Source organism: Kogia breviceps, chromosome 11, assembly GCF_026419965.1.
Source record: "Kogia breviceps isolate mKogBre1 chromosome 11, mKogBre1 haplotype 1, whole genome shotgun sequence".
Taxonomy (NCBI): Eukaryota; Metazoa; Chordata; class Mammalia; order Artiodactyla; family Physeteridae; genus Kogia; species Kogia breviceps.
The window spans coordinates 99,715,796-99,739,494 of NC_081320.1; the positions used below are offsets into that span (position 1 = coordinate 99,715,796).

Consider the following 23,699-nt stretch of genomic DNA (forward strand, 5'->3'; position numbering starts at 1 on the left):
ACATGTTTTTCCGGGATCCTTATTGGCTGTGAAGACATGAACTTTTCTTTAAAGACTGTCTCCGTTGCACTGTCTTTACAAAGCTTGTCCTGAGCCCTACATGTCGAAGAGACCACGCCCTCTGTTCATCCCATGTATTTCAACAGAATTCACTCTCCCACTGAAAACACAGTCCATAGCAGGGCTTGCCTTGTGTTTACCTCCCCAGAGATCAGGTCTTTGTGTTTTATCAACTTTAGTGTCTTCTCATTACACACATTTTTTAATCAATAATATTTTACATCTAGGTTTTACAAACATTATGGGTAAAGTTACTACTTCTTTTCCTCCAAAGTGATTATTATCCCAAGACAAACGTGCTGAATGAATGAATAAATAATGAACCTGTTGAAATATTCTTAAAACCTTTGCCGTGTCCACACACAAAGTACCAAACCCAAGACTAACAGCTTGAGCCTTCTGAGAGCCAGGCCAGTGCCTCTACCCCTACATCACATGCGGGCCAATCACAAATACAAATGCATTAGTGCATTTGGTTATAAATGAACACAAAATCAAGCAGATACAACTATCTTTCTTTTATACCTTTGTTCTCCTTTGTCACATGAAACTCATCATAGGTTAACCTCTTTATTCTCAGAGTTCAAGAAAAACACTCCAAGTTGTGAGTCAATGTTGAATTTTACAATTCTGTGCTTATATTCCAAGATACCCATGTATCTTTTTCTCAAATGAAGCTAGATTGTGGAAACTTCTGGATACCTGAAGGAGTCATCCTAAAGAGTGACCGTCTTATCAAGGACAAAACAAAAGGCTGACACCAGCTAAACTCCACTGTTCAGATATTACTGCCTTTCCCTGCGGCACCAAAGGGGCAGGTAGTAGCTTAGGGACCATGTCCAGCTCAGCTGCTCAACACAGTAATCTGCATCACTCAGAATGGGTACATCTTCCTGTCACATTCCATATCAGCATTCGCTTCTATTTTGTGGTATTAATCATAATTGTAATTATTTATCAACCTCATTTAAGGTGACAATCTCTCTTCCTGCTAATTTTCCAATACCTACAAATAGATCTGAGCCTAACATCATGTAATATATATATACATACATACATATATACACATATATATGTGTGTGTAAAAATAACATAAATAAGTGGTTGCATATATGAATCAGCTTCCAGACTGCACCTCACTAGGCACAAACAATCCTCAAGCCCTCAAGCATATGTAACCCCTTTCTGTAGTCTAAGTAAATTCACGCTGAGGTGCTGGGCAGGCACCAATTCTAAAAGCAATGTCTTAGATCTTAGGGCTTTCCTCTTCTCCATTCTGATTAACAGCCTCAGCAAACATCATTTTTAAAAACATACCTAAGCGATTTAATGAAAGATTAAGTAACTTTCAAAGCATTACCAACACAAGTAAAATTGCATCTAAAAAGACAGAAGGAAACAGTGCCCGGTCTTCCTTGAATGCCCATGTGCTGATCACTGCATGAATGAAGGAAGACGTCCCGCACATGCGTATCTTGTCTAATTTCTCACGCGTACTGACTCCCAGGCACTGTCACGCTTCTTTACCCTGCAGTAAAGTTCTTGAATTATTCCCACATCTCCCCTCCCCTCTCCTTACGCCTACACGTAAGGGTGGAATTCTTGGCTCTTCTAGAGAATAAGTAGCTAAAGCCTTTCAGCTAGTTGGAGGAAGAGCATTTATGTCAAGGCCAAGGGCAAAGTCCCACAATTTGGCAAAGCATCAAGCCTAGTTTCCAGGGATACCTTTAAAAATAGGACCGAGAGAGTAACCCACAGTTAATCTGTATTGAAAGTAATAAGTTCTGATTCAGATACAATGAGACTGAAACCTTTATTCCACCAATGGACATATAGATTTGATGGCCTTGAAGGTCTTTCTGCTAAGACCGCCTTCGGATCTCAGAGCCAAATCCCAGAGTTTTCAAAGCAGCTCCCGCTACTCTATGTAAATTACTCTTCAATTAAAGAATAGTATCAGTTTGAAGACTGAATAAAAATAAACTCTCCTCTGTGAATATTTTCCCAACACTGATCTGTAAAACATATACATAAAACAATTTTCCAATAGAGACAAATGGACACCAGCTTTTGTTAAAACTTATGTCTGGCTAGTAGCCTCAGAAATCAAAGCCTCTGATTACACCACGGAGAGATAGAACGCAATTTAAGATGCATTCAGGAATTTGTTACATTTACAATAACTACAAGGCCAGTGGAACCAAACGGATAATATTTTTCATACCCTTGTGCCAAGCCTGTCTGCAAATAGATGAAAAGAATCCTCTTTCCCTCTCCCAATTTTCTCCATAATAGGGAAATTCCAAACTGGAACAATCAGGCTGCCACCTGATTTCCTAGGTGCTGCTCCATGGGTCTGTCAGTGTCATGTTCCCCCAACCAAATACTTCTCTTTATATAGCCAGTTACACCCCAAAACTCCCAGTTGTGTGTAGAGACGGATTTTATGCTACACCCAAGGTAAATAAAGGAAATGGCTGCAGAAGGATTTCAGGGGAACTGCTAACGTGTAACGGAATATCTGAACACAGCACCGCTTGCCATGTCTGCAAAGGGAGCCATGTGCAGAATCTGGAATCGGGGGAGGGGGGAGAACCGGGAGCCAAAAGGACAAGAAGATGGGAATGGATGTGGTTAGCACATCCAAAAAATGTTTTAGGAGTTTCTGTTAAGGAAATCAAGTTCTCATCCACTCCTTTCTTCATACATTCACTTGACAAATATTTATGGTGCAATTGCTACTTTCCAGGCATGTGTCAGGCTGTGGGGAATAACTCAGTGAATAACCCAAGAAGGTCCTCCTCTCCTGCAGTTTCAGTTCCAGAGAAAGTAGGAGAAAGGCCAGGAACAAGCAAACCAGCGGGGAGATAGGGTATTTTCAGATAATAATACATGATTTTTTAAAAATGAAATGGCGAAGTTGGGAAACTCTCTTTAGATCCTGTGATCAGGATCTATATATCCTAGGAGGATCGAAGCCCTGAATGCTGAGACGGATAATAAGCCACAGGAAGATAAACTACTGAGAGCAATCTTCCCACAAAGGGCAAAAGACGTACAGAGTTCCCAGGCTGGGAATGAAGTGAACAGTGAGAAATGCCGTACCATTTGGGACATCCATGATTTTAGAAATACCTGAGTACATAAGGTGAGCCCCCCAAATGCTTAGTAGATCCAAACCCAGAGTGATTCTGTCAGTCTTTAAATTAGAAGAATAAAGCAGGACTTCCATGGTGGTGCAGTGGTTAGAACTTCACCTTCCAATGCAGGGGATGTGGGTTCAATCCCTGGTCGGGGAGCTAAAATCCCACATGCCTCAGGACCAAAAAACCAAAACATAAAACAGAAGCGATATTGTAACAAAATCAATAAAGACTTTAAAAACGGTCCACATCAAAAAAACAACAACAACAACAACAAAAAAAAAAACCAAAAATCTCTTTAAAAAAGAGAAGAAGGAAGCAACGTCTTATAAACATCTATTTATCCGCTCGGTGCGCGGGTGGTGGACAGGGCTCACCTGCAAAGGCACAAAAGGAAGGCTAGTCGTGGACTCCCCATCAGCAGGAAGCAGGAAAGAGCCCTGTGCACGGCTCTGGAGATCTAGCGGATAAAAGTTGACTTTCAGAAACTGTGCTCAGCCAAGCTGACCTATATTGCCACCAGATATAGAAATACTTTGAAAATATATCAACCTTGTATCTTTGGGGAATATGACAGTGTTACCCGGGATGATGATGGCCAACTGGGAAAAAAATCAAAATTCATTCTTGAGTATTAAGGGAATATAAGGTAATATTTTATGTTATTATTATTTGATGGTATTGGGTCTGTTGATCACCCTCTCACTAACCAAGACCCAATACCCCAAATGTTTTCATAAGAGAATTAAAAATCATCTCAGCAAAACCTATCCTATTGAATTGGCCACAGTAAAATCTCTACCCAGTGGATATGGTCCATGATTATATTCGACGTTTAAAAGTAAATAGTTTCAGCATAAAGTGTTTCCCCTTATTATGTGAACATTCTCATAATTAAACCAAAGAAATGTACCTGAACAAGCCTTTCTTTATACACTGAATTAAGAACTGATAAAATATCACCACAGGCATGTAAGAAAAGCTATGCCTGTGTTCCAGTGACTGTGAACATGTGACAAACCACCCCAAACTTAGTAGCTCAAAACAGGATCAACATTTACTTCTTCTCCTCACAACTTGGCCTCTGAGGTGGGTCTCCATGAGGACAGCATCTCGACTTCACCTGGGGAAGCTGAGGTGGCTCATGGCTGGGAGGTGTGCTCACTCACCCATGGGTGCTGGGACCACAGTGAGCTCCTTGGGTTTTTCAGCATCTAATTGGTGTCTCCAGCCCGGTGGCATCAGAGTGAACAAACACACTGCACGGCCCTTCAGGGTTTCCTAGGTCACAGCCCCGAGGGAGAGCAGGAGCCGGGAAGAGGCCCTGCATGGCCTAGCCTGGGAGAAAGTCAGGGGGCATCCTGTGTTCCTGTCCTGTGTCCTCACTTCCTGAGAAGTGAGTCCTGAAAGCCAGCGCATGGTCAAGGGGAGGGCTTGAACCCCCACCTTGATGAGAGCTGTTTCAGGGGCTATAAACAAGTTCTAAAACCACTGGTGCCTGAAAGAAAATATTGAAAGATAAGCTGATAGGCATTTATTCTGTCATTGTACTTTCCTCAATCTTCTTCAATAAACATACTTTTTCAAAAAATAGTTAAAACTAGGAATGAGACCACTACGTAAGCCTTTCTTCAATGCCTACCTCAAATGCCTCCCCTCCACCAGCTCCCTAATCTCTCTCTTCACAGGTCCTATTTATTTATCATCCAGACACATTTGTTTCTTAATAATATACAATCTCAGGGCAATTTGATGAGAGCCCATGATTCATCAGGAGTAGGTAAAAACATGTAATAGAAAGACATGTGTTCTCATCCTGTCACTCACGGGGTACGTGAACTTGGGAAGTCCCCCTAACTGCTTTGGCCTGCAGACTCATTAAAGGGAATTCAAAATGCCTAACTCACAGAAATATTGTGAGGATGAATCAGATAATATTTGCAAAACTCTTGTGGAATGCACCACACCACCAGAAGTTACTCAGGGAACGCTGTCCCGCTTTGAAGTTCTTCCAAGGAACACCCGGGCCAAAGTGACTTTTGCAGCCTTCCAGGAGGTGGATCAGTAGAGAAAGCTCAACAGAGCAACACACTGAAAACTAGCACAATTGTTTCTATGCATTGATAAAGCACACACACACACACACACACACACACACACACACACACACACACACACCAGTTAAAAGAAGGCAAGTATTGTCACTGTGTAGACTGGGCTGGAATTTCCTATTTCAGAGCAAAATGGTGTCCTTCCATCTGCCGAGAGAATGTTCATCTCCTAATCACCAATTTCAAAAGGTGAAAATGAATATGTAGCTTGCAACAAGCTTGAAGAGAGAAAAAGAACCAATCAGTTTGTCTGCATGGTGCCCCAGGTAGTACATGCCAGAAGCCACAGGAAGCAGGGTGTGCAAACTGCTACGGCAGAAGCCGACTCATTCTCACTAATGACAGGGGAGCCCATTGTGAGTTAGCAAATTTCACAAATTAGCAAGTAAGAAAAAAACATAATTAAAAGAATTAGGGACACGGAATTGTGGCATGTGCAGTGTTCATTTATTTTGACAAGCATAATTTAATTTTACTTATTTAGGATAATATTTCATAGTGTCCTAATGAATGTACTCTTGTCTCTTTTGTAAAAGTAATGCAATATTAGTAACATGAGACCTCACTGCTGTTCTCTGTTACTCAATCGCTCCTGACAGGTGAGGCGAGACCACCGAGGGGCTTGCATTCCAATGGCTGCGTTGGGAGAAACAGCAGTGTGAAAGTCAATGAGAATTCACCCAGGGATAAAATGAAGGTTTCTCAGTGTTCACTTGTAAGTGAGCACATACACATTTAAAGATGTGTATTAGGTGACGTGTTTCATCTCCTTCTGGTACAATCTAGACTGATTTTTCTCTGGAATAAATATCAGAATCGCCATTAAAAAATAAGGCATTTTGGGGAATTCCTTGGCAGTCCAGTGGTTAGGACTCGTGGTTTTTTTTACCAAGGGACCAGGTTAAATCCCTGGTAGGGGAATTAAGATCCTGCAAGCCAGGTGGCATAGCCAAAAAAAAAGGCATTTTATATTCCAAGAAGCAATACTTCTTCCAGATTTTCCTATTTCTACCAATGAATCTCTCTTCCTTCAAGATAAGAAGTGAGAAAACCTTACAATTAGCCTTTGTCTCTGTTTCATTTTTCCCCTCTGTTCATGCATTGACATGGTCCTCACTATTCTCTATCCAATTCTCTTCAATCCTGTATGCTCAACCCTCATCACCTGAGTTTGTGATTGTCTCCAATCTCCAATTCCCACCTTACCATTCTTTATCTCCCTGCAGCCTCATGCTCACATATATTAGATGGATCTTCTTCTTAAAGTGTTCTTGTGAACGTGACACCATTCAGCTCAAGAACTTTCAGTAGTTCCACATTGAAACTGATGATAGTAATAGACTGAAGTCTACATGCTTTGATTGGAATTCAAGACCCTTCACAAGAGCAGGCCGCCATCTTTCAAAGCATATTTCCTCCAATCCCTCATATGGGTCCAGTCTGACCAGCACTGAAATCATGATGTCTTTTCTTTGCATTCCCTGCTTTAAGGAATAGCATTGCTACTGAGTCCAAGCTTGCTCTGCTCACTGCACAACAGGCTAGTAAATTGGGAGATGAGGTGTTGAGGCAAGGAACAGCAACATTGTTTGGAAAGCCAGGTGTCTGAGAAGATGGTGGACTAACGTCCTAAAGAACCATCTTCTCGGGGTCTGGATGCTAGTTTCTTTCATAGAACAGAGAGGGGAAGGAGGTGAGAAAGTAAAGTAAAAAGGCCATAAGACTTGCAAAATATCTCCTGGTTTTTGTCATCCTTGGGGGAGGGATGTATTATTTTTTCCTTTTCTTCAGCCATTCACAGGTGGGCAGGCTCAGGGTGTTTCCCTGTGGGCTGAACAAAGGCTCTTTAGTTTAACATTCAGGCAGAAGGGCAGGGTTCCCCGAGGCAGACCATTATGTATGCCTATAGCCATAGACAGAACAAAAGCAACAGAAAGCAAAGGTCAAAGCAAAAGAAACAGATCCAACATGGAGTCAGATTTTGTTCTTCCCTGTTACAGCATCATCTCCACCCAGGGTAGCCAAACTGGACTCAGCCCTCCTCACACCAGCTGCGTGCTGAGCCCATCAATAAGCTCCTTCAGTAACTCTCGAATCACTCACTGTCTCAGCCCAGATCCTTGTTGTCTCCTTTACCTTGAAAGAGTCCCCCCAATTTGTCTGATCCCATTGTCTTCCCCATTAGGTCCAGCCTTGAACACAGCTGTCAAGGTATGGTTTCAACCTCAAGGTTTCCCTTGGAATTTCCCAGTTGGAATGTTTTCAATAGCCCCTCAAGTCCTTCACCAAAAACTTGTACTGTGAAATGTGTGGCTGTTTCTGATGGTCTAGACCCTGCTTCCTCTCCTACTTCAATTCTCATCTTTCTCTGAACTGATTTTCACACTGTTCAAAGTCACATTCCCTGATTAGACCCCTCTTTAGACAAGGACAAAGGTCTCCCTCTCTCCTCACAGCCCTCAGGACTCCTAAGCAGGCCTCTCTCTCAGTCCTCCCCACATTGTCCTATAATTGTCCACCTGTCTTTCTTTCCCACCCAGATCATGTACTTTGAGGGCAAGAATCTTGTCTTATGGATCATTGGAACTCCAGCATCTTCCCCAGTGTCTGGCACACAGTAGACACTCAATGTTTTCCATGTGAATAAACAAATAAGTTGATGGTAACAAGTTGCACTCACCCCCTGGAATACCAAGCTATACGAATTTCTCTCTCTCATCACATATTAACTGGTTCCTGAGCTCACGTTTGGATACTATCTCTGGCTCTGGGTTGAGGCCAGTAGCATCTCTAACCAGGCAGGCCCTGGCAGGACAGATGGAAACTAGAGCAAAGAAAGGAGGAGAAATCAAGCCCGGATGGGGTCTAATCATCTCCACGTTGGCTCCCTTTGGGATTCACTGTCCCACCATTTAACACTTGAACTTTCAGCTGCTGAGATGTGGAGTGAAGGTGTTTAATTAGTCAATAAGACATGACAACACTCTGTTACAGTGAGATTACTTCCACCTATAGGGTGTTAAGGGACATAGAGTAAAACCCAGCAACTTCAAAGACCTGAAAATGGTGTTATCTTCCAACAGCACATGGGAGAATGTTCCAAGAGATAAAGGGCACAAGACAAATGGTGTCTCTAATTGAAATGCAATGGAAGAATGGAGCCCATAGAATTCTAAATACATTTTCCATTCCAATGTTCCTATATGGCTATGGTGAACTGGATTAACAAAGAATTGTGAACATCTTTAAATAGGAAAATAGTGTACATTGCTACAGGAGCATACTCCAGGGACCATAAAAATCTACAGACACCACACCAGTGTGTTATAATTTCTATTCTGTTTATAATTTATTATTTATTCCTTAACATTAATGAAAAATGCATATGTCTTTATTTGTTAGAGGCTGAGAAGGATGTTTAGAAATCACTGGGGGTTCCTTTCCAAATAATTATGTTTCTCATTATGATAGTTCTCACAGTGTAACAGAAAAATCGAAGCTTCCTGAATTCTGGCTCAGGTTCCCATGGCCTTGAGAGTGCACAGATTATCCTTGTTCCACCCGATCCACACAGATTTACTCTCTGATCTTCTTATACTTGATGACCTTCATGTCATCATCTCTCTTCAAAGATACTCATGGAGGCTGGCTTCCTTCAGGGAGGTCCACGTACAGCAGCCCTTCTTCTGGCCAATGAAGCTTTTCTGACTGTGATGTGGTTTCCCTACCTTGATACATGAGGCACTCTGTAAGGCATTTTCCTGCCATGGTCCTGGAGGCGAGCAGAGAAAAACACCTTCACATTTTAGCTTTCCCTCATTCACTGACTGCGTAAACATGAGGGCACACCATGTCCAGGCTCTGGTAGATAACGGTGAAGGAAGAAAGGGGTGCTATTTTGTGTAAGATGATCAGGGAAGTTTTCTCTGAGGAAGTGATATTAAAGAAAAGGTACAAGGAAGCAACCACACTAATAGCTGAGAAAAGATTGGAGTGATGTGATTTTGTCTGTCCACAGTTCTCCACCCACATCCCCACCCACTTCGCCCAGCACACCCCTCCCCCTCCTCCCCTTCCAGGCTTTCAGCTTTTTCAGGGCAAGTGGACAGCCCTGACATACCTCCCTCTCAATCTCCTTCTCTCTCCTGCTCTGTCTCTCTCTCTCTCTCTTTCTCTCTCTCTCTCTCTCTCTCTCTCTCTCTCTCTCTCTCTCTCTCCTCTCATGGATTTATCTGTGGAAAATATTGTGATTGAATCTAAATTTTGATATGCAGAGGGAGAACTTAAAATTAAAAAATCTTTTCTCTCTCTTCAGAGCATAACTTTCAAAACTAAGTCTGACTAAGGAGATGAAGAAAATAACATTTAAACATGAGGTTCATCAAGACTTCTCGGTTCTCACACCAGTGTCTGCTCTTTCCTGCTCTGGGGCCACAAGCTTCATGGCTCAGCCTTGGAAGTAACAGCCACAAAGGAACATAATTTCAGGGGGAAAGGAGAACACGTCAGTTTAATATCCTCATACATTTTCCTATGATTCTACATTCTTTATACTGAGAATTCCGTCAGTACTCATACCCTCATCTTTGACCTTCAAGGTGTCTTGGTTCTCCTCTACAGAGGGGAGGAGAAGCACATCCACGGGAGTCAGGTTTAACTTTTTTTTTTTTTTTCATATGTGTTCCCTGATTGACTCTTATGCATATCTCCATCTCCCACAGGAAGACACTGCTGTCTGCAGACGGAGCAAACACAGGCGTTGCTGTGGTCCCTTTGTTGAATAAGCATGCACAGGAAGTCAGAAAAGGCTTCTTGCAGACACTCGCCATGCTTGCCTCAGGGTCCAAAGCAGTCAGAGTAGAGTGGGGGTCAGTCCACTCCAAAACACACTAACTTCTGCGCTCTGCAAAAGAGCAAGGGCTGCTTGGCCATTTGGGATGCCCCAACAGGACCTTTCACTCAGGTTGACAAAGTGGCCTGCTTGGGTCTTTTCCTACCAGTCTCTGCTCCTGAGCACAGCTGGAAGGTCTACTATTAGACTTGTGTATTTTTTCCTTATGAAGAACCCGGGGGCAGGACAGGAATAAAGACACAGATGTACAGGATGGACTGGAGGACACAGGGAGGGGAGCGGGTAAGCTGGGATGAAGTGAGAGAGTGGCATGGACATATTTACACTATCAAATGTAAACTAGATAGCTAGTGGAAAGCAGCCACATAGCACAGGGAGATCAGCTCGGTGCTTTGTGTCCACCTAGAGGGGTGGGATAGGGAGGATGGGAGGGAGTTGCAAGAGGGAGGGGATATGGGGATATATGTATATGTATAGCTGATTCACTCTGTTATACAGCAGAAAGTAACACACCATTGTAAAGCAATTATACTCCAATAAAAATGTTTAAAAAATAAAAAATAAAAAAATAAAATAACCTCCCCCCGCAAAAAAAAAGACTTGTGTATTTTTTCCTTTGAGCATGATCTGTCATGTCTCTCTGGTTTCTTCTGAGATTGTATCTTTGTCTTTGGTAGCATGTGATGAGTTCTCTGTGATGAGTTCAGGTACGGATTTATTTGAATTTAGCCTTCTTAGGAGCCATTGAGATTCCTAAGCTGTGAAATATGTGCTTTCACTATTTCTACCGAGATTGTCTCTCTTCTGTTTTTTTTTCTATTCTCTTCCTTTGGTTCTCTTATTAGAGGTAAGTTATCTCAAACATAAGCAGGTATAACCTCACAGATTACATCTGTTTATCTCTTTTGTTCTACATGATTCAAATCTATCTTCCTGTCCACAAATTCTCTTTTCTTGTGTGTCTAATTGACTTCGTTTAAATGATTACATTTTTCATTTTTAGGAGTTTCTTTCTTTTTTTTTTGCCTCCAAAATCTATCTGGTATTTTGTAGTCATTATCGTTTTTAATGATTTCATGCCCTCCTTTGATGTCTTTAAACATTTCCAGCATTCTCATTCTACAGAAAGTTTGCATTTGGGGGTGTTGGGATCCTCTTTGGTGGAGTTGAGTTTTCTAAAGTGGTTTTTCATTTGCTTTTGCCAGGTGTGCTCAGGCTTCATGATCTTGATTTCCTCTATTTGATTCCCCGTTCTTTACAAGGTAGGCTCACAGCTACGCATGTTCAGGGAAGTTTGTGCCCCTCCCATCCTTTTTTTAAACCTCATCCCCGGTAAGGGTAGCCTGGAAAACTTGTCAAGTCACTGAGCTGGTGAGCAGAATTTGTCCAATGTGCTTTTCACTAAGCTGTAACCCTCTTAGTATGTGGTTTTATCCCATAGGTGGGGCAGGAGGGGCCAGTGAGTTCTGATTCAGGGCTTCACCCTGTGTCTCCTCTGGTCATTACACACAAGCCCCTTGATATACAGAGTGGAGGAACCTCCCTGTTACCCACATTCCTGTGCCAGCCTGAGTGCATGGACATTTGTTCCGTTTTGGCTGTTCCTGATGTTCCTTCCTTTTTTGTAAAGTCAGCCATACATTTGAACAATATTTGTAATTGTGTATCCAGAATCGCTAGCAGGTTTTAGAGTTGCAGTTTTTAGGTATTTGGTCTAACACATTGTGGAAGTTGAAATTTAAAAAATTATTATAATTATTTTCTATAGTAATTCTGCAAACTTTCCACTGATAGAGATACATTAATAGTATGTATTTCTCAAATGAAATAAACCAACTAAGAATTTCTGCAATGGATTATAATATTCTCATTTACATATCATTTTCCTTTTATAAAATATTCACTCTATCATATAAAAAATCTTCCATTTTTATGAACATCAACATATGAGAGCTACTTCCATTAATGATTTAACCAATTCATGGATTTAATTGCTTTCATTTAATCCTGATGACACCACCTTGACAAAGGTATTTTTCTTTATTTTCTAAGTGAAAAAAAAAAAGAGCAATTCTTCCAAAATTAGAAAGCTGGTGAATGGCAAAGATCAGATCTGAACTCAAGTCCAGAGACGTTCAGAGTGAGATTTCTGATGACTCTTCATATCATTAAGTTTTGCATCTCAGATATATACAATTTTTAATAGTTAATTACATCTCAGTAAACCTGGAAAAGGTAAAGAATCATCTGACATGCCAGGAATCCTGTGATTCAGTCACAATCTCTAGAGATGAGGCCAACTATGGTTTTCAAAAGCCTCCCAGGTTCCTTTCCCACTAAAGTTTGATGAACTTTAAACGTCCATCGACAGAGGAATGGATAAAGATACAGTATATATATATATAGATATATAATATGAACTACTAATCAACCATAAAAAAAGAATGAAATAAGGCCATTTACAGCAACATGGATGAATCTAGAGATTGTCATACTTAGTGAAGTAAGTCAGGCAGAGAAAGAGAAATATAGTATGATACCACTTATTTGGGGAATCTAAAAAAAAAAAAAAAAAAAAGGATACAAATGAACTTATTTACAAAACAGAAACAGACTCACAGCCGTAGAAAACAAACTTATGGTTACCAGGGGGAAGGATGAGGGGGAGGGATAGTTAGGGAGTTTGGGACTGACATGTACACACAGCTATATTTAAGATGGATAAACAACAAGGACGTACTGTGTGGCACGGGGAACTCTGCTCAATATTATTTAACAACCTAAGTAGGAAAAGAAGTTGAAACAGAATAGATACATGTATATGTGTAACTGAATCACTTTGCTGTACATCTGAAACTAAGACAACGTTGTGAATTAAATGTACCCCGATATAAAATCAAAACTCAAAACAAGTTTGAGGAAATGTGCACAATATCAGGCTGCATTGATGCTCTTGACTTAGATCAGTCCTGTTAACGGGTGATTTTAAATGAGTGCGGTCAAAAACTCGGGAAACATCACCTCTGACTATTGTACATTATTCTGGTCAAGATGCAGCAAACCAAAGTAAAGTCAACATTATGTAAAAGACGCGGTGAGTCAGGTGAACCTGGTCCTATCAGCAGGCATAAAAGTTGAGAGCCTACCAAGAGAATCCTTGGGAGGGGGCTCCCTTCTGGTGGTCCACCCACCTTCAGCAAAACGTTGCTTCCACACCTGTTACTTCCTCAGACTTCTGGATTTGACATTATCTGGGCCCCTGGAGCACTTTGGAGGAAAGCCACGTTATCCTGTGAGGGTGAGGCAAAGGGAGAGAGCTCTGAGTAGTCAGAGAATGAGACGGAGGGAAGAATATGAGAGGAAAGAGTGCTGCGGGACGGACAGAGATGGGGGAAGGGAGGCAGGTCTCCCACAGGTCGGCCCAAGGCAGGAGAAGCTGGGGTTTAACCACGGCCTTGACAAATGACCTGCTCTCTCTGAATCTTTATCCCCTCATTTGTATGGTGGGGATAAAATCCACTGCTCTGAAGAGGAAGTAAATGGGAAAGGGCTTTGAAAAGAACAAAGTGAAGGTGCTAAGTGTGTCATCACAGACGACAGGCACACGGCCTGCTACTGAGGAGTGCAAAGACGCCAGCTCCCAGGCAGATACTCAGCTCAGCCTGTGATGCATAAGCCAGACTGGGGCTTCACCGCAGGCCCTGAGAGAGCACGGAGGCTCCCAGAACCATCCCAGTGTCAGCACCCGCCCGCGTCCCCCGGAGCCGACGGGAGGCTGAACATGAGAACGGACAGAGCACCCAGAGGGGGAGGCAGATGGGAGGCTCGGGATGAGACTTTTACCTCGATTCACGAGGCCTGACGGCACATTTCACACGACACGTGGCGTACACCGCATGGCATATACCGCATGGCATATACTGCATGGCATGTACTCTAAGGTGTATGTCACATAGAATATACCACATGGCACACACCGCATGGCATATACCGCATGGCATATACTGCATGGCATGTACTCTAAGGTGTATGTCACATAGCATATACCACATGGCACACACCGCATGGCATATACCGCATGGCATATACTGCATGGCATATACCATATAGCATATACTGCATGGCATGTACTCTAAGGTGTATGTCAGATAGCATATACCACATGGTGTATACCACATGGCATATACCACATGGCATATACTGTATGGCATGTATTCTAAGATGTATGTCAGATAGCATATACCACATGGCATACACCTCATGGCATATACCGCATGGCATGTACTCTAAGGTGTATGTCACATAGCATATACCACATGGCGTACACCGCATGGCATATACCACATAGCATATATTGCATGGCATGTACTCTAAGGTGTATGTCAGATAGCATATACCACATGGCGTATACCACATGGCATATACCACATGGCATATACTGTATGGCATGTACTCTAAGATGTATGTCAGATAGCATATGCCACATGGCATACACCTCATGGCATATACCGCATGGCATATACTGCATGGCATGTACTCTAAGGTGTATGTCACATAGCATATACCACATGGCGTACACCGCATGGCATATACCACATAGCATATATTGCATGGCATGTACTCTAAGGTGTGTGTCAGATAGCATATGCCACATGGCGTATACCACATAGCATATACCAGAGAGCAAATACCATATGCTCTATAGCACAGATAGCATTTAAAGAGGCCTTAAAATGTAATTCACCAAGCAAGTCGAGGAAAGGCAACCCTGGTGGAGGAGCACACACAGAGCTGCCAGGCCCTGGGCACAGGCTTTTGGGAAGAGGGTGCAGATGTCGAGGGGTCAGAGCAGCCAGGAGCCTGCCCAGGCACATAGAGCGGTTGCGAGCTCTGTTGAAGAGGCTCACGTGTCAGGTTAAGGAGTTTATTCTCTAAGTGCTGGAAAACAAAAGCTTTCTAGGTGAAAAATAAGTCTACAGGCAGGTAGAAGACAGACTGGAGGGTGAGGAGTGACCTGGAGACAGGAAGCCCATCAGGTGCTTTTGCAGCCTTGTGGGCGAGAATGAGGGGTCCTGAACTGGGGCCGTGGCAGGGGTCATGAGAGGAAAGGGGATCCGGAGATCTTTCTACAGCAGAGGAGACAGGATTCAGTAAATCAATTAAAGGGGCGTGTGTGTGGAGAAAGGCACGGGATCTCCAGTCTGGGCTAATTACAGGAATGCCCCTGGCTCCAGATTGGACTCTACAGAGAAGATGCAGGCTGTGAAGGATGAGGTCAGGGGCAGAGAGAGCAAAGACATGTGGGGGCTGAGGTGCCCAGCGGGCTTTGAACCTGTCTGTCCGAGAATCAACAGACACGTGAGCAGAATAGAAGGGTTTCAGAGCCATGAGCATAAACTGGAAGTTAAAGTCTTAGGTGTCAACGAGAATATCGAGGGAAAAGGCACAGCATTAGATGGGGGGGGGCGATAGAAGACACTGTGAAGACTGGGGAGTCTTAGGAAGGAACAGACTGAGGAGGATTGAAAAGCTGTTCCAGGAAGGGACACCCACAGCGGGCGGAGGACGCCCCGGAGCCACATTCTCCCCACCCGGCGTGGGAGTGGGGAAGGGAAGCGGGGGCATCGGGCACACTCAAGCTCCTGCAGAGGCCCTGCGCACTTGCACGAGGCGGAGAGAGCCACGTGGGAGCAAGAGGCAGCCCCTGCCCTGGAGAACATTCTGCTCGCATCCTCCTGACCTGGAAGTGTGTGTCTGCGTTAGCCTGTGGAAATTGTGAAACTGAATCCCTGATTTCAAAGCTTGTTCCATCCTGGAATTACCCAGACCCTTGGCTGGAAAGAGACCTCACCCTAATGGTAGATTCCTCTCTGTCTATTCCCTTCCTCAATTTCGCAAGAAATTATGTGCCATTTGAGAAGCCAGATATATTTGTTTTTTTGATGCGGGGGGGGGGGGGGCGGGATTTTCTCTCTCTTTCTTCCCCCCAGCCACTCTAGGAGACTGTGGCCACCTTTGCTTGTCTGTAAAAGAGAGATAGCTCACACTCTCCAAAATAGTTAACAAATGATGATAATCGCAACGTATTGGAAATGATGAAAATCATCAAGTCTATTCAATCTGCAGAATTTCCTGAATACCTTCCATTGAATCATCATTTTGTTTTTAAGGCTGGATTTTTCAAAGTGGAATTGCATTTAATTCTCCATTTTTCTTTAGGCAGTGGAGAGAAATCTGAGCCTAGGAATTTTTATCTGAATAATTAAAAGCATATGAAAAAAATGCCCTCTCTATGCCCAGCTCCGGGGACCCAGTGAGCTCTGGGCTGATCACGGAAGCCCGGAACGATGCGGGAACAAGGGCATCCACGGAGGTCCTGAGCCTGCAGGGCGAGGGCACCGTGAAAGGTGACGTCAGGACTTGTCAGGGGGCAGCGGGGGGGGGGGGGGGGCGTGTCCAGAGAGCACGTGAGAGGGGGCGGGGCAGCTCTGGGGAGTGCGTGAGCGCAGAGCTGGCTCGCAGGAGCAGGTGTCTGGTGGATGAGCCCCCCGGGCAGTTTCCCAGCTCGAGGAGGACCACCTCGCGCTGCTCCGCTTACAGCTTCTGGGACACAGGCATCTTTCAAGACGGGCAGCCCAGACATGGAGCTCTGACTTGCACTTTCTTTGTATCCTGCAGAAATCAAGGAGGACTTTAGCTTCCATATCCGTGGGACAGCAGTTCTCCCAGGCGGTGTTAAGGGCAGCCGGGCAGCTTGCGCTGCCGCGGGCTGGGGTGGGACCAGGGCTGGGATGGGTTTGCACCAGCCTCCTGTGGTTCTGGAGACAGCAGGCACATATGGAGAGGGAACCAGCCCACGCAGGGCCTCCCTCCTGAAGATGCAGTAACATCTGTGAGGAGAGGAGGGGAGGGGCACGGGGCGTTGCACTAACACAGTTCTGGCAACAGCAAGATTTCCAGGAGGGCAGACAGGCGTATCCTGCTGCCTTCTGGTAGGACGCGGGTTCCTGCCCACCTCAGACCCACGTGAACGGAACCGATTTGCAGAAAGGAGTCAGCACTAAACCACCTGAAAAAAGCAACCACTACGGTCACGCCAAGCAGAACGGGGTTGTTCAGAAAATGACATAAACCCGTGTCCTGGGCCCTGATTGTTTACTACATGCTGCCGCAGAAAAGACAATTCTTCTGGGAGAGGGAAATATTTTGTGTCCCAGCTTTCAGGCACAGATGAAGTTTGGGGGTGCAACGGAGATGAGGTCAGTTAAGGGAACTCTGGCCTCCGCACCTTGCCTAGAAATCTGCTAGTACATTTGATATTCTGGGAATGAATGCTATTTACGGCCTTCTTCCTTTGATAGATGGAATCCCTTGGCTCACACACTTTTTAATATGGTTTTCATAGACTCTGTCAGAGCAAGGAAAAAAAAGAGAAAGAGTGAGTGAGTCTGTGGCCGCCTCCCTTGAGCCATCAGCCAGGCAGAACCGGGGAAGGACTCGTGTGAAGTGACGCTCTCACTTGCTGTTTTGGCCTGCAGATGGGGGGCAGGTGCATTTCTGCCGGATGAGCCGAAGAAGAGGGGCTTAATTAAAGAGGCTGCAAACGGCGTCCAAAAGATCTTGAATTGCCACCGTGCGGGCCGGCTGCTCCCCTCCTCAGAATCTTTTTAACTCTTTTCACGGCGGGTCATTGTCCTCGCCGCCTCCCAGAGCAATGAGGCCGGGGCTATTATGCCCCTTGTGGACCAATGGCCCGGCAGAGATGTGGCTTTGGGGCCGACAGGCCCTTCTGTGGCGGCTCTGCGATGGAAATGGCTCCCGGGGAGGGGCCGCGGCTGCTGCCTGCCGGCCTGTGTCTCTAATTGTCCCCAGGGAGTCAGCCTTCCGGTCTCCTTCCGTTCCCGCCACGCACACCGACTGCTTTCCCACCCGGCTCACGCCCACGGGCCTTCCTTTTGTTGCACTCGCGACCCTAAAGCTGCGTCCCTACAGATGGAGGGGGCTGTCCTTCTCCGTCCGTGGCTCTGCTCCAGGGCCCACCGCCTGGATGACAGGCCCCTGCCAGCCTGGGCCTCCGCGTGCGTCCACACGGGAAATCGAGGATGCCGTGCTGGCGGAGCCTGGGGTCTGCCCTCACCTGTTAGGGGTACGGAACTTGAGGGACCGGGAGGTGGGTGAATTCGAGGCCCGGCCAGAACGTGAGCTGATTCCCAGCACAGAAAGCGGGAGAGGCGCCCCGAGGCTCCGGACAAGTGGGCCCTCCCCGACCTCCGGAACAGGGGAGCAGAGCCCGGGAAGTGGAAGGAGCAGGCGTGCACCTGCCGGAGGCGGCCTGACGCCAGAGCAGCGAGGGAGAGGCGGAGGCCCGGCCTGCACCTCAGGGCCGGGACGATACCTGCCCGCGCAAGCCTGCAGGGAGTGACACACGAAAAGAAGGGCTTCTGTTTCCAGAGAAGAGCGGGTCTGCAGGGGGCCAGTTGCGGAGGTGGAGGGTACAGACCCACACTTGGCTCCGGGGAGCGCCCCAGAGGCCCCTCCCGAAGGCCGATCTAGGACGCACCTCCGGGTTTAGAGCCGAAATCCAGGGAGCTGACATGGTTTGTCTAAGGCTGCACAACTAACTAGCTGATGGCAGAACTAAGACGCTGTTATATCACCTCCTTATTTAGAATTTTGCAAATATTTCATGAAAGCACATTTCTGGCATTTTGCAACTTTTCTCTCTTTAATCCAGAATGTTTTTGCTTTAAATAACTATTAAGCACATTAGATACTTTGATACACACCCACAAAACAAGTAATAATCCCTATTTATGTACTAAACTTCTACTGTGCGCTGCGTACGTGTCCTACGTAAACTGCATTCAATACTACGGCCCAGCAAGGTGGGAATTATTGCCTCTGCTCTGCAGGTAAGAACGTGCCCAGGAAGAAGGCTATAGTAGCAGAGTAGGTGGCAAAGATCACACCCGAGCAGACATGGAAAGCAGGACGGGCACCAGACCTGCCGGACTCCAAAGCCAAGGCTAAGGCCTTCCGAATATCCAAGGTCTCTCTGAGTGATGAGGTGCATTTTCAACAGAAGAGAAAACCCACAGAATCATCTCAATATATGTTTCTTTCTTTCATCTAAGGAAAGACGAGGAAAAGTGTGAAACGCTGGAAATGTACCAACAAAGCTGGGGAGTGCTATTAGGCCAAGCTTTGCTTTTAGCCCTGACACAGATCCTGCGGCCGGGTTCCCGTGCCGGCAGGTCGTGTTGAAATGGAAGAGGAGCTATAAGTGCGGCTGGGGACCCTCTCGCACACTTACACACTGGCGCGCTCGCACACGCTTACGCCAGGGATTTATTAGGCTACTAGTCCAGCCATCCAGCGAGCCTGACCTTTTAGGAGCACTAAAGGTGGAGCCACAGAACAATGTGATCTGCAGAAAGCAACAGGCATCTGTTGGAGATGTACTTCCTGCATTTCATAGCCGTCTCTGTTTTCACTATTCTCTTCCATTCGGCACTTCCTATTTATACATGGAACTCAGGTTAGAGGAAAACTTATATCTAAGGCTGTATTATTCGAAATTCCCTCCATAATTCCATGGAAGCATCTTGACTCATAACCCTTCCCCCCACCAAACAGACAGAGGACAGAACGTGGCTGCCCAGGGGGGTTTAGCTGTGTGTGTGCCCACGCGCACACGTGCACATACACACTCCCAGAGGCTGGCTGCTCTCCTGTTTTGCCCCCAGGAATCAACAGTTCCCATGGTGATTTGACAGGAGACAAGACTTTGCACCGCTGTCGGTTTTAAAAGGCAGTGTATTTGCATACGTTGGTGACCGCCACTTTTTGAGCAGCGCTGACGATATTGAATTTTTCACTTACTGTTTCACCTTTATTGCAGATCAACTCTCTGCTTGTAGCCCTTGGATTTTCCATTGCACATTCCTGCTGTCGCACACGTAGGTGGGATATGTGAGCTTCATTCTCTTTTGAGGGTTTTGGCACAAAAGAATCACTCTATTGGGAAAATTGTGAAAAAAAAAAAAAAAATCCCATTTCCTCTAGACTCAACCCATTGGGAAACAGGAGCAGTTTCCGCAGATTCGATGTTATCTGTATTTTAGATGTCCTTTGTGAGATAAAGCTCCAAGGACAGAAACGAGCCGTGTCCTGAGAATCTCCCCACACCTATTCTTTCAAAGAATTGCCCAGAGAGCTCTGGGGCCAGCACAATGCAGACACGCACAGCTGGCTAGCCGCCTCGCCTTCCGTAGAGGGGCTTACAAAACGTGCTTCCGAGGTTCTGAGGGAGACCCTTTCAAGCCTGGGAAAAGGGAGGCCATGGGTGCAGGAGTGTTCCGAGCAGCACAGGGACAGTGCTTTTCCAGATGAAGACCCAAGAGCATTGAAAATGCCGATAATTTAAAAATTGTGTTCGTCCAAGGGACGGGGGGATGGAAAGGAAGAGAAAAAGGAGGCCAGGGGAGGCATCATAAGAGGATGGTTCCCTCCATCGCTTCTCCACTCTGGGGGTCATCCTAGAAAACCCCCTCCTTCGTACACCAGGGTGGCGCCCATTGCCAATAACGCCTTATTCCCGGAAAATAAAAACCAAGCAGTTAGCAGATGTCGAGATGCAAAGGAAAATGAGCTGAATAGGCAGAGAGCAGGGAGGTGTCGCCCGACTGGCCTCCACCACGAGCCCCAGGTGCATTCTCTAGCTCCGTAAGACCGCAGGCTCCCTTTCTCGGCTTTGAACAACCCGGCCACGTCTTGGAGAGTTGACTCGCGACCAGAGGCCACCTTTTGTGAAAGCGATGCTATCACTGTGATTGTAATTTATGCGAAGAAATCCTGCGGCGCACGATGATTAAATTAGAGCATACAATGCCGGGCTTCAGCGGAGGCTCCCCTCTGGGTTTCTCACTTTTATCTACATTAAGATCAGGTCTGGGAAAATGCGGTGCACATGGCTTTCGATCTGAAAAATAGAACATTTCCACATGTTTCTTTATATTTTTGAAGTGGAGAGAACGAGGCCACCACGTTTACCTCTAACCGAGTCAAGAGGCAAAGGGAACATGATTCCTTCCACAAGGCAGCCAGAAAGGGTTTTACCTGCGACTTCAGGGTGCGGCTGTGCAGCGGACATTATTTGAAATAAAAGCACTTTGAGTCAGCGCCACAGACACTGGAGACATCGCCATGCAAGGTGACACGTGCTGGAAGGGGACTCAGGGGTGAGGATGGGTTCTCACCCAGACAGCATCTTGCCCTGGCGAGGTACCTGGGACGTGGCTTCCCTGTTTCAGGCCCGTCTCTGCGGACACGATCGGGGCAGCCGGGAAGGAAGCCTGGGCTCCCGCACAGCGGCTGGGCCCGCCCTTAGCCCCTCTCTCCCTCTTGGAAAGATCATTCTTCATCCCCCTTCAGCTGAGTCAGGAGGAGACACACAGGAGGATGCGGGAAAGCACACATGACAGCAAAGCCTGTTGGATAAACAGAGCCGGGATATTGCAGGGGAAGGAAGTTCCTATTCAGAGCGTCACAATTTGCACCGTTAATGGGCTCTTTGCTATCTAGAAGGTTTGGGTTTTTTTTGTTTTTTTTTTACTGTATATGCTATCCACGTGGGGCTGATGAATTCCCAAGCTAGCTGCCTCTTCTCCCTCTCTGTCTCCACATCTATGACTCTCATGAAACAGCCATGGCGGCATCTGGGGAGCACAGGGCCCTGCTGGCATCCCGCTGTGTGAGCGGAGGGCGGGGAGCTGAGCCCTCCACTCTCCTCTGAAGCCCCCTTATCTGCACGCCTGCCCTTGGATCCTTAACAAAAAGGACTGCCTTCTGACCGGATGCGGAGGCTGCGAGTGGGGAAAAGCCTGGCAATGCTGAGCAAGGGTGCAGGGCCTGCTCTCCTGGGAGCTCGGCCAGAGAACAGCCCCTGACTGATTCCTCCACATGTCCTGACCTTCCAGGCAGTGGCTGAGCCTCTGCTATCTGTCACGTCAGGAAGGAGGAGGAAGCAGGGCCGTGGGGCGGGCGTGCGTGTGCACGCGGGCCTGTGTGTCTAAAGAACGCTAGTGCTTTATCCCTGAATCACTTATATGCGGAATCTGAAAAAAAATGATACAAATGAACTTATTTACAAAACAGAAACAGAGTCACAGACTTTGAAAGCAAACTTATGGTTACCAAAGGGGAAAGGGGGGGTGGGGAGGGATTGACACATACACAGTCCTATATATGAAATAGATAAACAACAAGGACCTGCTGTAGAGCACAGGGAACTCTGCTCAATACCTTGTAATAATCTATAATGGGAAAGAATCTGAAGAAGAATCTATACACGTACACACACACATATATATATCGTCTTATACTGAATCACTGTGCTGTACACCTGAAATTAACACAACACTGCAAATCAACTATACTCCAATATAAAATAAAAATTCTAAAAATCGTAATTTAAAAAAAATATGTTAATTCACACTGAAATCCTAGGGAACATTTCCCAGCCATACAATGTTTCTCCCTAACTAGGACCCACTTGGGAATGGATAAAATGCTTGCGTAGCTGGGTCTGCCCTCCCCCCTCCTTCCCTCATCCCCTTGTCACACACGCACACATGCACACACGTGTACACAGGCACACGCCTAGTACGAAAACTAACCTATCACCCACGGAAAAGCTGACCTTGAGAAGTGTAATTTCCGGTTCAAATTAAAGCTCAAGCCAGGAGGCTATGCGGTGTCCTTCCCACAGCCCTCTCAGAGTGTCCATCAGGCCTTAGACTGTCACAGACACTCACCTCGCTGCCCTTGGACTTGGATAAGATGCTCTAAGAACAGCAGCTTGCGAGAGCTGGGCTGGCCCGGACGGAGTCGGTTCAGCTGGGCTGGGGCGTGCACTGCAGTCTCTGCGGGCTTTTATCACGACAACTGCGCAGTGGTTTTCTTTTCGCCCACGACTGTATCTCTAAGCACAGACCGCCGGGGAGGTGACATGTGCTTTATTCTTCGTTCACGATCCAGAAGGCAGGCGTGCTGGATAAGGGGGTTCAGGGGGGCCAGAGGGAGCAGTGTGTGAGTGTCTCCAGCGCCTGGTGGAAAAGCCCAGCGGGGCTGAGCGAGCAGAGGTCACGTGGCAGAGAGTGGTACCTGCAAGTACAGGTCCACCCTTTTACCAGCGTGTGGATGGGTGTCCACACTTTCCTTCTCTCGAGCATCTCCTCCACCAGAGGCGCTCAGGGAGAGCACGCCCAGTAAACTGCCTGCTTCTCCCTCTTTCCTTGATTTGGATCCATCAGAGAAAGAAAGGATTCTGAGGGCACAGACAGCCAACAATAAAGACACTGATAAATTTATTAAAATATAAAAGTCCGTCAAAAGATAATGCATATACTATGATTCTCTTATAAACAAAAACATACACCTGCGAGACAGATGTCTCAGAAAATACAAGGAGAATAGACACCAACGTAAAAGAAGTAGTTACCTCTTGACGGAGTGATCATGAATGAATGAATT

The 23,699-nt window shown here is 45.9% G+C and overlaps 1 long non-coding RNA gene across 3 annotated transcripts in view; it reads right to left on the reverse strand.

The window, feature by feature from the left end:
* LOC136792192 (uncharacterized) overlaps positions 1-23,699 on the reverse strand; it is an 84,517-nt gene that overhangs the window by 36,690 nt on the left and 24,128 nt on the right. For 2 of the 3 annotated variants that reach the window (XR_010835658.1, XR_010835657.1), the window contains exons 3-4: positions 22,982-23,216; positions 20,049-21,147 (exon numbers count right to left, since the gene is read on the reverse strand). The exons of the other annotated variant lie outside the window; for it this stretch is intronic. This is a non-coding gene — a long non-coding RNA (uncharacterized lncRNA). The remainder of the gene's footprint in view (positions 1-20,048; positions 21,148-22,981; positions 23,217-23,699) is intronic. 3 annotated transcript variants of the gene reach the window in all.